Genomic DNA, 9,769 nt, shown 5'->3' on the forward strand with positions numbered 1-9,769 from the left:
CAGTGAGAGTAGAAGAAAGGAGATGCCACCAGTGGATTGATGTCTGCATACCTGCCAAAAGCCTCAATACTGGGTCCAGTTTGCATCCTCATTTTGTACACTAAAACTGAAGGTGAGGTGAACAAGCAAGCAAGTTTCTACAGAGGCAGACTGCAAGTTCTTTAGGGCGGTGATGATGCACTGTTTCAGCTATTTCTTTACGTCATTCTGTACTAGGTAGCAAATGAAGTAGTCATGCTTGGCAAAGAGACAGTACAAGTAGTGTTTTAAATATCTAAGTAAATTAATCAATACATCTGTATCCAACAGGTTTTTTCAACATCATTCTACTTCATTACCTCCTCTTCACCTCCATAACACGTTGTGAATTTATGTTGAAGAAATGGATTTGTACCCCTGGCAAATCTTCGATAATGTACTCCATTAGGGCTCATTTGTACCTCCTGCTTTAATCATTCCTAATAACTTTTCATTATTTTCTCATACTATTTTGCTGGTTTTTATGCTAATTATCCTTAAAAGAGCACTCTTTATTTAAAACCATGAATATGCCTCCCTTTTCAGCAGTAATTAGGCCCAGTCTTTACAGTTTCGGAGGACCATTGCTGCCAATGAATCTGTTGGATTCTGAAAACTGCTTTCCTGAACAATAGTTATTTTTTTTATATCTTGAATATGAAGAATGTAGTAAGTATTGAAGAACCTGCTTTCTGGAGAATATCTAAATTGGGGTCAAGAATATCAGTCCACAACTCTTTCCTTGGTATCAGGTATAAGTGCCCTTGGGGAAGGTGAATTTTTTTATCACTTGGAACTGTTTCTCTTTTAGTTAGTCTGGTACACATCTTTTCATTTTCTATATATTGTACTTTTCCTATGATCTGATCAGGCGGCTTAGTTAAACATGTCTCTTTTGTGTTGTTAGTCAGGCTTTGGTCATTCACTCTTATTCCAGGATAAGTAATGTAGACTTTATGTAAGTTTATCTAGCATTCCTGACTTAGGTTAAGGTGCTCATGGCTGGCATTTACTAAATTCAGCATTGTGAGACATGGCTTTTCTTTTTTTTTTCTTTTTTTTGTTTACCTTTTTTAAAATTAATTTTTTCCATTCAAAAATTTACACTTCCTCCCCTCCTCCCATTCCCCTACCACTCCCTCACTCATGCTCCCCCCCTCGCTCATTAAGAGAGGGCAAGGAACCCTGCCCTGTGGGAAGTCCAAGCCCCCCCCACATCCAGGCCTAGGAAACTTTGCATCCAAATAGACTAGGGTCCCAAAAAGCCAGTAATGCAGAAGAAACAAGTCCCAGTGTCTTTATCAATGGCTTCTCAGTCAGCCCCCACTGTCAACCACAATCAGAGAGTCCAGTTTGATCACATGCTCATTCATTCCCGGTACAGCTGGATTTGGTGAGCTCCCATTAGATCAGGCATGCTGTCTCAGTAGATGGACCAACCCCTCGCGGTCCTGACTTCTTTGCTCATCTTCTCCCTCCTTCTGCTCTTCAACTGATAATAGAGTATGAAGTCAGGGATGGTAATGCCTCCAGAAGTTCCTTTATTGTATAGAATTGTTTTGGCTATCCTGGGTTTTTTGTTTTTCCATATAAAGTTGATAATTTTTCTCTCAAGGTCTGTGAAGAATTTTGTTGGGATTTTGATGGGGATTGCATTGAATCTATAGATTGCCTTTGGTAGGATTGCCATTTTTACTATGTTGATCCTTCCTATACAAGAACATGGGCGATCTTTCCATTTTCTGGTATCTTCTTCAATTTCTTTCTTCAAAGACTTAAAGTTCTTGTCAAATAGGTCTTCCACTTCCTTGCTTAGTGTTACCCCAAGATATTTTATGTTATTTGTGGCTATTGTGAAATGTGATGTTTCTCTGAATTCCCTCTCCGCTTCTTTATCCTTTGCATATAGGAGGGCTACTAATTTTTTTTTAGTTGATCTTGTATCCTGCCACATCACTGAAGGTATTTATCATCTGTAGGAGTTCTCTGGTAGAGTTTTGGGGATCACTTATGTACACTACCATATCATCTGCAAATAATGAAAGTATGTCTTCTTCTTTTCCAAACTGGATCCCTTTGATTTCATTATGTTGTGTTATTGTGATTGCTAGAACTTCAAGCACTACGTTGAAGAGATATGGAGAGTCTTGGCTTGTTCCTGATTTTAATGGAATCACTTTGAGTTTCTCTCCATTTAATTTGATGTTAGCTGTCTGCTTGTTGTATATTGCTTTTATTATATTTAGATATGATCCTTCTATCCCTAATCTCCAATACCTTTATCATGAAAGTGTGTTGAATTGTGTCAAATGCTTTTTCAGCATCTAATGAAATGATCGTATAGATTTTTTTCCTTTTTAAATATTTATTTATTTATTATGAGTACAATATTCTGTCTGTGTGTATGCCTGAAGGCCAGAAGAGGGCATCAGACATCATTACAGATGGTTGTGAGTCACCATGTGGTTGTTGGGAACTGAACTCAGGACCTTTGGAAGAGCAGGCAATGCTCTTAACCTCTGAGCCATCTCTCCAACCCTAGTTTTTTTTTTTCTTTCAGTTTATTTATATGATGGATTACATTGATAGATTTTCATATGTTGAACCAGCCCTGCATCTCTGGGATGAAGGAAGCTTACTTGATCATAATGGATAATTTTTTTATGTGTTCATGGATTTGGTTTTCCAGTATTTTATTGATAATTTTTGCATTCATGTTCATGAATGTGATTGGTATATAATTCTTTTTCTTGGTTGAGTCTTTGTGTGGTTTTGGTATCAGGGTAACTGTAGCCTTATAAAAAGAGTTTGGCAATGTCCCTTATGTTTCTATTATGTGGAACACTTTGAAGAGTATAGGAATTAAGACTTCTTGGAAATTCTGGTACACCACACCTTTGACACTCATTCACATTTTCATTAGGCAACTGCTTTAAGCTCAGAAAAGACTGATTCAGCAATCACATATTTATTATAAGTTATGTCCATCATAGGTATACCTGCACAAATAAAGAGAGATAATGGTCAAGCATATGTCTCTAAGAAAATGAAATTCTTTTTTTCTTATTACAAAATAAAGCATATTACAGGTATACCAAACAATCCTATAGTTCAGGCACTTATAAAAAGATCAAATCAAAATATAAAGGATATGTTAAACAATCAGAAAGGGGTAAAAAATACCCCCAGAAATAGACTGCATAATGCATTATTAAACTTGAATTTTATTAATGTTAATGAGAAAGAAACAACAGCAGCAGAGAGATTCTGGATAATAGAAAAATCTGAAGTATATCTGCTATTTACATCTGTGTATTTCAAGGATGTGCTGACCTCACAATGGAAACCAGGAGATGTGCTACATTGGGGAAATGGTTTCGCTCTTGTTTCCACAGAAGAAGAAAAGCTATGGATACCATCAAAATTAATAAAGATTCATTTTTAAAAAGAGAAACCTTTTGAGAAAGAGAAATGATGGCTCATCCACAAAGGTGACAACCATACAGGTGGTAAGGAAACCTCATAAGTGTTGAGGCAGGGTTCTGTTCTTGTCCTTGCAGGAAAATACTCATCTTCAAAAAGTCAAGAGACTCTGAACATCTAGATGCCTAAAAAGGAAAAGATAATTATCCAGATAGGATCACCAAGCAAAAAGAATTATGACTAATGAGGACCGGTCAATGGAAGGTAAGTATCTTTGAATATTAACTAGAATAATAGTCATGACTCATTTGAAATCAAAACTGGCTTTGGAGTTAGACAATGGCTCTGCCTTTCTCTAAATTCAAGCATGTTTTAAAAGAAAAATTCAGAGTTTCTGTTTCATTTCAGGACCCATATGATATGGAACAGTAAGAAGAAAGAATTTAGGAAAAAAATTGCTTTTCTTTGTACCCATTTATGTCTCTATCTTACCTTTTGTTGAATGTATGTCTGTATAACTAATGTTTAAGTTTTCCACATTGAACAATGAATTTTTCTCCAGTAATTATTGAATTTTCCAGCAAGAAGATGGTGCCCTACAACAATGACTCCACCTGGTTGATATGATGTCATGATGCTGATAGCACTACTATAAGACCTGTTTTGGGTACCAGCTGCTCAAGATGATTCCAACTATGTTAGCTGAAATGGTGTACCTTTTTATACAGTTTTGACCACAACTTGAAATAGGAACCTCAGTAAAACCCTATCAAATACTAAGAGACTATTTGTAATTATACCAGACAGTAATCTTGAAACTTAACCATCATCTTACTTTCACAGGATCCCATAGAAAGTACATCACTCCCCACCCCTGACAGCTTGAAGTAATTCCAGAAGAAGACATCTTCTCTTCCAACAAAGTTTGTCCTCAGGGTTAGGGACATCAATTAGAGCTTGATAATAATTGGTACAGGGTTAGGGATTGTGGTGGAAGTTATGTAATCTCAGGGATCTCTTTGAAAAAAAAAAGTAAAATTTTATGGTATAATGGATTAGTGTGAGTTTACCAATACTAATAATATTAGTGAATAATGGAGTAAATTCTTGTGAGCTATTATTTAAAGACAATTTACATTGATATAGATTCTTGTATATTGATACAAATTCAAATTATATTAAATATGTTCCTATTTCTGTCTACAATATTTGTATGCCTAGGCAAAGTTATCTTGTCATATTGTGTGCATGCATGCTTCTACCTCTGCTTAAGAAATTTTGTATATTGATACAATTTTAGGATATATTTATTATATTGCACTATACATTTCTACCTCTGACCAAGATTATACATTGTTTACATTTTGAAGTTATTATTCTCATTTGTTGCTCAATTGTTCAAAGATTGTTTAATATTCTTTTTTTTTACTTTAATTTTTTTGTTTATTTTTTTTAGTTGTTGCAAAAAAAAATTCAGCCTCCTCCCAGTTTCCCATTTCTCTCCCCCTCCTCGCACACATCGCCCCCTTCCCCTACTCCCCTACCCCTATCCCCCTCTCCCCCACTCCATTCCCCCTCCCTCTCAAGAATGAAGAGCAGTCCAGATTCCATGCACTGCGGGAAGTCCAAGGTCCTCCCCCCTCTATCCAGGACCAGGAAGGTGAGCATCCAAACAGGCTAGGCTCCCACAAAGCCAGTTCATGTATTAGGATGGAAACCTAGTGCCATTGTCCTTGGCTTCTCATCAGCTTTTATTGTCCGCCACGTTCAGAAAGTTCGGTTTCATCCCATGTTTATTCAGTCCCAGTACCGCTGGCCTTGGTGAGCTCCCAATAGATCAGTTCCACTGTCACAGTGGGTGGGTGCACCCCTCGTGGTTCTGACTTCCTTGCTCATGTTCTCCCTCCTTCTGCTCCTCATTTGGATCTTAAGTGCTCAGTCCGGCACTTCAATTTGGGTCTCTCTCTCTCTGTCTCGATCCATCATCAGATGAAGGTTCTAAGGTGATATATGCAAGATATTCATCAGTATGGCTATAGGATAGGGTCATTTCAGGTTCCGTCTCCTTAATATGAAGTCTTAGCCTTTAAGTTATATAGGTATTAAGAATTATAGGTCAATAGACCTCCATGTTTGTCATACTTAGAGTTAGACTAATCAAATTCTTTAGATACACAGCAATTGTATTCTACATAGATAGGTAATCTCCAAAGAGCAGTAGAATATGGCATTTAAATAACTTAGGGTTCTGTTGACATTAGACAAGATTGCTCCTGGCAGCACTGGTCTATTCCTGAGAGAATGTTGAGCATCGAAGACACTCCACTTGGAGCTTGTTTTCTTCTTGGCAAAACTGGCCTTTGGGAAAGAAGCTGCCCATGCATCATCCACTTACAAAATGCACCATGTCTGGACAGGATAAGCAGGACACAAGAAAAAAAAGACTGTCAAACCTTGCCAAGACAGGGTAAGACAGTTTTGAAAAATTTCCTACCTCTGAAAATGGTCTGTCAGTTATTCTAAGCCTCAGCCAAAGTTGGTTGCTCCAACATTGCAAATGAGATTTTGGTTGATTACCCAGGAAGTCAGTTGTCTCTGTCATTTGTTGCACATTTTGGAAGTTGTTTGATTTCCCTTCCTGCTTACTCAAGTAATATTATTTCCCTTCTCGGGTCTTCAATGGGGTTTAGGACTAGATAGTTGTAATTACTTTCCTCTCATGATTTGATCAAGTTATTTATAATACAAGGCTTAGACTCTTTAGGGTAGGATAATTATTGAAATATTTATCACATGTTTCCTGCTTGATATTTTTTATGTTGGTTGTAATTCTAATTTTTATGCTTGATATTTGTTTTTATTGTTTATAATTTTGTATTAGGCTTAGAACTCTCTTATTTAAACAAAAGGGGAAAGTGTTGTAGGAAATCCTTCAGCCTCTTATACTATAAACGCTTATGTAAAATATATGTTGCTCTCTCTTCTGTCTGCGGATTCTGTTGTTGTTCCCCATTCAAGCAGAGGACTGTGATCTGTGAGCCTAGCCCTAAACAAATAACCCTTTATTATACTCAATTCTGCACTAGTGTGGGATTTCTTTTTATCGTCCGTCTTCACCACAAAGTTCTGCTATCGTCTCAACTCCTTGTTCCACTGTGGGAGTTCCTCTTTCAGGCCCCTGTCATGAAGAAGCCCATGCATCACCAGTACTTAAGATGAATAGATTCGTGCCAGGCCATGGAAGAACACATCTTTAGTCTCATCACTGGGAAGCAGAGGCAGGTGTATCTCAGTGAGTTCAAAGCCAGCCTGTTACATAGAGAACCCCTGCCTCAAAAAACATTAAAAAATACCAATATATTCCCCCACAATTGTTTATTTGTCCTCTGTTTACTTGTCCATAGGCTGTTAGCATCTGAAGCCCCCTTTAAAAGGAATAATAGTCTGATTTTCTGGTGTGAACAGTTCTGTTACACCATGATGAGGTCTAAAGGATGATATGTAGCTTGTGTATTCCCAAGTAACAGTGCCTAAAGGAAATAAAGCAGAACCCTCAAAAGGGTAGCTAGTTATATTGATGGGTATCCAACAACTGGAGTTGTCCTAGGACAAGATTGTTCTCCAGACTAATTTATGTGACAGGTTCAGAGAGGCTGAGAACAGGATTGGCTTGGATGCATGTCCACTAGATCGGGAAGGACAACAGAAGGCAGAGTAGAAGCTGAACCATTGACTCCATTCTGATGTCATTTTGAGATTGTTGATTTCACAGGTTGTTATTGGTCAGTCCTCACAGTCCAGCCCTGGTTTTGATCTACAGAACTCTTGGTGTAGATATGGTACATCGTGAATTGACACCTGCAACTTTAAGAGCTGAGGGAATGGTAACAGTGGGACAATTTTTTGTGCACTGTCAGGCAAGTCTCTCAAGAACTGCTGGAGGCATACTCTCTGAGGTCACCTGAGTCCTTTGTGAGTAGTGGATATGGTAAGACAAACATGATATCAAAAAGGACAATATCCATACTTATGTGACAAATAATACACCCTAAAAAGCATGGGTGGCATAATTTCTAGCCAAGAGAGGTCTATTTCTTGGCAATGCATGGTCAACATTTTCAAGTCCAACTGATTCCCTCAAGTCAGCATGAAAATTGGGGGTGGTCCTACATCTGCAAGCCCCAAGTTAATTTGATGTAAGGGTAGGACAAGCTTCTAAACAGCTTGAAAAGTGTACATTAAAACCAGTGAATATAGGTACTCTCTGTTGGACTATATGTCAGTAAAATACACATGTCAATATTCAGATTGATGGGATCCTTGTTTTTGTGTTAGCAAGGGGCCTTGGGTTCCCGCTTGGGATTGTTCATGCGCAGTGTGGACTATATTTGCCAACTTGTTAGATCAGTGTTAGAAACCTTAGGCCAACTACAGATCTTTGTTACAATCCTTGTAGGCAATTTTAGTAGATTGGTAGTTTTATGTACTTGCTAGACAACTCTAAGAACTCTCATCTCAAGAATTATTATTTTCCTATTTGTGGTAATCAGTCAACCTTCCTGGTTTCTTTCAGTATCTCCTTGACGGGTTGCTATTTTCCTTTCTTCTGGTTTATATGGGAAAATCTGGGACTATGAGGAGTATGGAGCATATCTTCTGGGGGGCAACGGGAAGGGATTATGGGCCTGTATCTCACAGAGGACACCTGGTTGGCTCTGACAGTTGGTTTCCCTGACTCACTTGACCTTAGCTCTATATGAGCAAATACAACACTACCACAATGAGGGTGAGGACTGGTATGGTAGACAACTTCTATGAGAAATAGGACTTGCTCTCTGATTTTAATTTCTTTATTCCCTGAGGTAAGCAATTTCCTAATATTTTGCAGCTTTGAATCTCTTGATATGAGGAGCGTTTGTAGGCTTCAGCTACCATCAGTAAAGGGTTCTATATCTGGATTGGGAAGCAGTTCATCTTTTAATTTCAACTGTGAGGGAAAATATCTCTCCTATAATTTCTCTGCAGTCATAGAAGTGTTCTCCCTACTCTTTAGACAAGTATGTTGTTGGATTACATGGCTAACATTTCTTGTCATTTCCCTTAATGTATACCCTGGAATGGGCCACTCTTTGGAACACAACCAACTGCAGACTGGCAGAGCTGCCTGGCAGTTGGTTGGTGAACACTGTATCTGGCAGGTGCTTTTGGCAGGATGGGATCAGGCGTTCTTGAGGCTACCTCTGTGCTGGCAGTTGGAGCTGATAGGGAAGTAGCATCATAGGCAAAGTATGATCCCCTGGGATAGTTTCCTTGGTGCATTTAGGCTTAACAGTTTTGCATGACCATATGTGTCTCACATCAGGACTGCACAAATTACATGACCAGAAGAGTTTTCTAATCATGAGTTGTGGAACTTTATATATGCCTAATCCTGTGAGGTGCCTAGGATGGGGTGAAGACAAGCTTATTGCTCAAGCAGAGTTTAATGGGCTGTCCTAGTAAGGAGCTTGGAAGATAATATGAATCATGAAGGTCTGGATCAAAAGATTTCAGAGGTAAGGCAATGTTAGCAATGGGGTTAGGTGTCATTCTTGTGATGTTTTGGCAAGAAATTGTGACTGCTTCCGGCTCTCATCCTAAGAACTTACCTGGTGCTAATTTTTTTTTTGGTGGAATAAATTTCAAGACATCCCAATAGTGACTGTATCGTTATTTATTAATACTCACTCTAATGCAGATCTATAATGAAAGGGCAAGTGGGGAAAAATGCAAAATGTACAGTTTGAAGATAAAAAGAGCACCAGGAAATTTATCTTGGTGCCACAGGAAGAAATGAAGAGATTAAAGAGAGCCCTGATTCCTATTGGAATAAATGGAGGGGGGTCCTCAGAGCAAGTCATTACCCTGTTAAGCTTCCAACTTATGAAAATACTAAGGAATTGTATGATCCTAAAAAGCAACAACAAATCAAGGTTGCTCCAAATGTGATTTAAGGTGGCCAGAGTTCACCTAAGTTGGTAATAAAACTTTGCAATGTTCTGTGTTTTGCTGGTTTTAGAGTCATGAAGGATATACTAATAAAGGAGTTATAGATTCTCCCTCCACCATTATGGAGAGCCACTGAGGTCAGACATGTGGCAAGGAGTCCCTGAATAGAGGCCACAATGTGAAACTGTGAAAGTGAAGCCAAGTTTGCCTTGGAGAACCCAACATATTGGAGATTCTAGAGCCCTGAGACATCTATCAAAGAGAGCTGCAGACAAGACAGGAAATGAAACCAGAGAGAGAGAGAGAGAGAGAGAGAGAGAGAGAGAGAGAGAGAGAGAGA

Source organism: Microtus ochrogaster, chromosome X (genome assembly GCF_000317375.1).
Source record: "Microtus ochrogaster isolate Prairie Vole_2 chromosome X, MicOch1.0, whole genome shotgun sequence".
Lineage (NCBI taxonomy): Eukaryota > Metazoa > Chordata > Mammalia > Rodentia > Cricetidae > Microtus > Microtus ochrogaster.